This window comes from Hibiscus syriacus, unplaced genomic scaffold (assembly GCF_006381635.1).
Source record: "Hibiscus syriacus cultivar Baekdansim isolate YM2019G1 unplaced genomic scaffold, ASM638163v2 tig00111105_pilon, whole genome shotgun sequence".
NCBI classification, from domain to species: Eukaryota; Viridiplantae; Streptophyta; class Magnoliopsida; order Malvales; family Malvaceae; genus Hibiscus; species Hibiscus syriacus.
This window is the reverse complement of record NW_024062987.1, coordinates 3,417,338-3,424,132: the sequence shown is the minus strand read 5'-3', so window position 1 is coordinate 3,424,132 and position 6,795 is coordinate 3,417,338.

Genomic DNA, 6,795 nt, shown 5'->3' with positions numbered 1-6,795 from the left:
ATTGTTATCCCTACTTATAAATCACGGGATTTGTATATCGAAAATATTTTTTAATAGATATTTTATTTGATCCAAAATTTGATTGTTTGATAATGCCAATTAAAGCACGTTAGAACTTCATGCAACAATTTCAGTTACTGTTAATGCATAAGATGGACATTGACGGATCTAGAAATATTTTTCAGGATAGACATATATGTATTAATAACAAACAACTTTCGTATGAAGTGAGCATAAATAAAATTTCAGGTTCAATAACTTTAGTAAAATGAACAATTAACATAAACAAATTCAAATTTCAGAGTGAACATAAATAAAATTTCAGGGTGGGTACCTCTAGTAAAATGAACTAATATAAAGAAATTGAGGTTCTAGAATGGGCATGTGTCGGGTTTAACATAAGCCAGTGATGATGGAAATGAACCCGATAATCATATATATATAAATGCAACTTTCATGAAATTTATATTTAAATCTGTTGATTAGTCTGAGTAAGGTATTAGTTGCTCATAAATTTTCAATCATATGATAATAAACGTTCATACACTTTTATATATATGGTGTTCGAATTCGAAATCTTGATAATAATATCTTAATCAGGGTCATTTTGTTTGTGCTATAATATCTAAATTTAAATACACATAAAACAAATAAAATGTTTATAAATATTATAATCCACACAATCAGTTTCCGTCTTATGTTTCAAAAATGTAATTGAAAACAGAACAAGTGAATAACACAACACAGTAAAGAAAGGATATTTCGGTTCTGATAGGCGATGTCCGATAAAACGTCCAATTTTGAAGAATGGGCCTTAATACGGCAACTTTGTTTAGATCCCTAAAATGAAGCACCGTTGGCCTTAATACGAAATTTTGAATGAGATTCGAGTATGTCTAAATCGACCTTCAAATATCTCAATTGAAAATTAGGAAGGAAAAAAAAACTTAAAATATACTCTTTTTAATGAAGAATTGAATTTATTATATTATATATATATATATATAGTAATATAGTTTTTTTAAAAAACAATTTTGACAAAGTATAATATATAATTTTCAGAAAACGGTTTTCGAAAATATATATTGTATAAATTTGAAAACATTTTTAAAATATATATAATATATAGTTTCAAAAACATTTATATATTATATAGTTTTTAAAAGTCATTTTGAAATATATATATAATGTATAGTTTTTAAAACATTTTGAAAATTATATATAGTATATAGTTTTGAAAACATTTTGAAAATTATATATTATATAGTTTTGAAAACATTTTTGAAAACATTTATATATTATATAGTTTTTTAAAAGACATTTTGAAATTATATATAATATATAGTTTTTAAAAAACATTTTTGAAATTATATATATTAAATAATTTTTTAAAACATTTCTGAAAATACATATAATATATAGTTTTAAAAAAAATATTTTGAAAATTTATATATTATATGTTTTTGAAAACTTTTTATATATTATTATTGTTTATTATTATTATTATTATTATTATTTCCTATTTCCTATTTATTTATTTATTTATTTTCTTTTCTGTCCAAGGTCCAAAAAAATCAAGTCCAATGTATGGGTCCAACGGTTAGGCCTGAACCAGCCCAAACAGTTAGGGTTTTCACGTTGGGAAGAGCGCTGCTCAACAGGGGACCGTTACATCATGAGAGATCAACGACCAATATCGTAAGGGAGTTAGGGTTTATTTAACCCCAAACAAAATATCAAGCCGCGACCAGATCTAGATCGTTGGATCCGACCCAATCCAAAGGTCAAGATCAAGTCAAGGAGAGTTCCAGAAGACTGAACGCCAACAACCACATACCGATCAACACTGGGATTTCCGACCGAGGAAATTGAGACTGACCCATCCCGAAATCCCCTGCCAACGGCGAGCTTACCATGATAATTAGAGATAGTGAACGTTGGTGGTGGGTATAAATACCCCACCACCCACAACACCGAGGGGGGATAACATCAACGATCACAATGAAACAGATGAGAGAACCCACAAGCACCGTACCACATAAAGCAAACGCAAAACCCACAGAGATCTATACCGAGAGCGACAAAAAATACAGAACAACGATCGAACCAAACACAAAAGAAAAAACACAACAGAGTCGAATAGCCAATCAACACATAAGCAGGGAAATACACGTAAAAATCACAAGCCGAAGCAACAGATAAAGAGCCTCTAGAAGTCGAAAGGCTCGTCAAAGAGAGGTAAAAATCGAGGGGGTCTTCGTTAGATCTACGCCGAGAGGTTGGATTTTTGTGTTTTGGGGTTTGGATCTGGGATCTTGAGGGTGAGGCGAGTGTTTCGGGTGTTTCTGGGTTTGAACGGCCACCGACGGCGGCGGCCGGCGCGGTGGGTGGCCACCAGAGTGGTGGCCGGATCTTGGCACAGCTAGAGAGAGACGAGAGAACTGAGTCATCTCTCATTTTTAGAGAGAGAGAGGTGAAAATAGGAAATGGGAGAAATGAAGGGGAAAAGAGAGTTTTCGGGTATTTATATACTAGGGGCCTCCTGTGCAATTAGAGGATTTTTGAATTCTCTCTGCGATCCTTGGTAGTTTAAACCGCATTACAATCTGGTCATCATTTGTAATTTCGCCTTTGGATTCTCAATTCATTCAATTTAGCCACTGTTTACATTTTTTACATTTTGCGAAGCAACCCCCTAATTTTGTTTAGTTTCTATTGCAGTTCACTTTTAAAATTCATTTCAGTCCAAAAATTTCAAGCTCATTCAATTTGATCCTTTTTTTGGTTTTTTATTATTTTTATTTTAATTCGTATTATTTTATTTTCATTCAATTTGATCCTTTTTTATTTATTTTATAATTGTTCTTATATTTTTTCCTAACTCATTTTTTTGTTATCTTTAATTTTTATTTATTTATTTATTTTTCTCTTTCTTTGACTTTTTATTTTTATTTATATATATATATATTGATTTTTTCATGTTTCCATTTTTTTTATTTAACATTTATTTATTATTTTTTTACTAACATTTTTTGACTTTTTTTAGAATAATCACAAATAATCAAAGGCAAACAATTCAAATTGGATATTTTAATTTTAATTTTAATTTTAATTTTCTAATTTTTGCTATAAAGACAACCGATAAATTAATTGGTACCGAAAGGCGATTTAAGGGTGCTAATACTTCCTTGACCGTAACCGACTCCCGAGCCCGACATGTCTCTAGTACAACGCAGATCAGGTAAGATGGTGTCCGACACACCTAAATTCGTTTTAAAGTGGTCGGTGATGACTCCAACCTGTTTAATCCAAGTCGAAGCCCAATTCCGGGGCCCAACCGAAAGACAATCCCGACAGCTTGGCGACTCCGCTGGGGACAGGTATGTGAGTCATGCCAGAATTAATTTTCGGTTGTCTTTTTATGCGATGGTAAATTTCAATTTATTTTTTTGATTTCAATTATTTACCTTTGATTATTTTTCAAATAAATAGTTGTACTGATGTTTTCTTTCAATGATTTCAGATTTGAAAAACTTTCATCTTTGGCTCTATAACTGAGCTCCAAACCCTTTTAAGTGGGGGTGAAAGCAACGCCTTCGTGGGAATTTATTCTCCGTATGGTCCTAGAAAGTAACATTCGGGATTCATATACCTTATGTCTTCGTATGAATTTATTCTCCGTATGGGCATAAGGGAATGTATCCTCTCGAGTTTAACTTAGTCCACATAAGCTTGTAATGTGCTTAGGACTAAGGGTCTGGCAAGCCCAAGGGGCACCAGCAAGGAGAATTCGAGTACCCTTTTAGAACCTAAACCGGGAGACTACAGGGAATTAGAGCCCACCCAAACCTCATTTTAAACCCTAGGATGCCTGAATTATTTCCTGCTTTATTTTTCTGTTCAAAGCATGCGAACTAGACAAATATGCGAACTAGACAAATATGCAGTTAGGATTTGTTTGAAATTAGTATGCGGGATAGAGATCATGTCCAGGTAGGAATTAAAGCATGTGGGGTAGGATTTTTCATTTTTATTGTTTTGATTTACCTCACTAACTCTTTTTATTTTTTTTGCTCTATTTCATTTTGTTCTCATCATTCACATCATTTAAAAAGAGGTGTTGATCCACTAAAAACGTGTTTGTTAAACATGAATAATCTGTATTAATGGACAAAGGGATTGTAATACAAGAGATGAAAATACAAAGGACAATCTACAAGGTGACTATGTGTCACATTCAATCCAGAAGACGTGGTGCCCACAATTGAAGAGTATATCACTCTGCTGCATTATAAAGGACTCAAAATGAACCGGGTCTACATCAAGCACAATGAAAGTCTATCTTTGAAGAACTGATTGGTAGAGGTTGCAGGGGCAAGATGAAGGTTACTGATCTTAGGAGTCCCTTCAAAGATGACAATGACAAAACGGTAGCTGAAATTGGAGACCATTGCTGACGAATTCAAGAAACAAACAAATGAACTTCACATAGTTTCTATCAATTGAGGGCTCCAATGACGTATTCGTTGGGAACAGATTCAACAAAAGATAAATGCCATAGATGCAGTTATTCGAGACTTCTTGGGCCAGTACAAAAAGCAACTCAACATTTGCACGGTTCGTCCAGAGAAGCCAGAGCGGTTCGACAGGTTATTCAACCGGTGACAGACGAAAGCAGAAGACTAGTCAACATGTCAGAAGCTGTCAGGATATTTTTGTCTCTTAAAAGATAAAACACTTTTGTCCCCAATAAGGATTATTTATAATAACAGACATATTTTTGGATCAATGACTCGAATATTTCATGCATCATGTATTCTTGCATATTTCACATAATTTTCTTTTTTTCATTGCATTCACATGAACTAACAAGAGATTTTCATAACAGAAGGGTACAAACACTGGACATACGTCCACAAGCTTCGGACACGTGTCATCCTCATTCAAACCGAAAAGAAGATGGAAGCCAAAATTACTCAGATCGAAGAGAACATGTTAAAGCTCCAGAGAGAGTTAGAAGAAAAAATAAATCAGAATAGCTAGAGTACCCTAGATGCAATCACGAAAGGCCAAGAGTCCTTGGTCGATCAGATCGTTGCCAAATTAGTTGGCCTATGCCAGACAAGTGCTCTTGGGGCAGACTCATCGGAAGGGGTAACCATGCCACCTACCCCACAAGTGGTTGTCTCACCCATTATCTTACCAGGACTTCAAGATAATTCGGATAGTTACCGCATTTCGAAATTTGATGAAGAGGTCAAAACAACGAGGGTAGAAATTAACATTAAACTAGGAGGTAGGACGAGTGGAAAGCCTCATCTGAAGAAGAAAGAAAGAGAGATCATCAACATTTCAAAATCGTTTGCAGTTGTACCCTCTTCTAGGCAAGAACCAATGAGAGAAAATGAGCATTTCAATCCCATTCCCATGACATACAAGGAGCTCTACAAACAACTGTTTGACGCACATGTGGTGTCACCCTATCCCAAGATACCTCTAAAGTCCCCATACCCCAGGTGGTATGACAAAAATGCGCACTGTGAATATCATGGTGGTGTTCCGGGGCATACTATTGAAAATTGTCTCCCCTTTAAGGGGGTTATCCAAAGGATGCGCAACAAGGGTTGGATTCATTTTAAAAATTCAGAATCACTCCACGTTGCACATAACCCTCTACCTAATCATCAAGAGAATAAGGAAAGTACAATTCAGAATCACCCCACGTTGCATAGAACCCTCTACTGAGTCCTCTCTCATTTTTAGAGAGAGATGAAAATAGGAAATAGGATAAATGAAGGGGAAAAGAGAGTTTTCGGGTATTTATATACCAGGGGCCTCATGTGCAATTAAAGGATTTTTGAATTCGCTCCGCGATCCCTGGTAGTTTAAACCACATTACAATATGGTCATCATTTGTAATTTCGCCTCTAGATTCTCAATTCATTTAATTTAGCCACTATTTACTTTTTTTACATTTTGCGAAGCAACCCCCTAATTTTGTTTAGTTTCTATTACAGTTCACTTTTAAAATTCATTTCAGTCCATAAATTTCAAGCTCATTCAATTTGATCCTTTTTTTTTGGTTTTTTATTTTTTTTATTTTAATCCGTATTATTTTATTTTCATTCAATTTGATCCTTTTTTATTTTTTTATCCTTTTTTTATTTTTTAATTGTTTTTATATTTTTTCCTAACTCATTTTTTTGTTCTCTTTAATTTTTATTTTTTTCTCTTTCTTTGACTTTTTATTTATATATATATATATTGATTTTTTTTCTGTTTCCATTTGTTTATTTATTTATTTAACATTTATTTATTATTTTTTTACTAACATTTTTGTCTTTTTTTAGAATAATTACAAATAATCAAAGATAAACAATTCGAATCGGATATTTAAATTTTAATTTTAATTTTCTAATTTTTGCTATAAAGACAACCGATAAATTAATTGGTATAATGCATATCAGGTAAGATGGTGTCTGACCCACCTAAATTCGTTTTAAAGTGGTCGGTGGCGACTCCAACCCGTTTAATCCAAGTCGAAGCCCAATTCCGGGGCCCAACCGAAAGACGGTCCGGACACATGCCCTTCCCTTTTCTTTGGGTCCAGCTTGTTTCATCCCAAATACAAACCAAGTGCGGCTGCCGGTGCCGACACCGACACCGGCAAGAGATGGAACCACCAAAATATCTTAAGGTAGATAAAAGGACTAATTTGAATGTTCTGATAGATAACATCAGGAGCGGGAGAAAGTAAGTTCATGGCATCTAAGTCGTTAACGTGAAAGAAAAAAG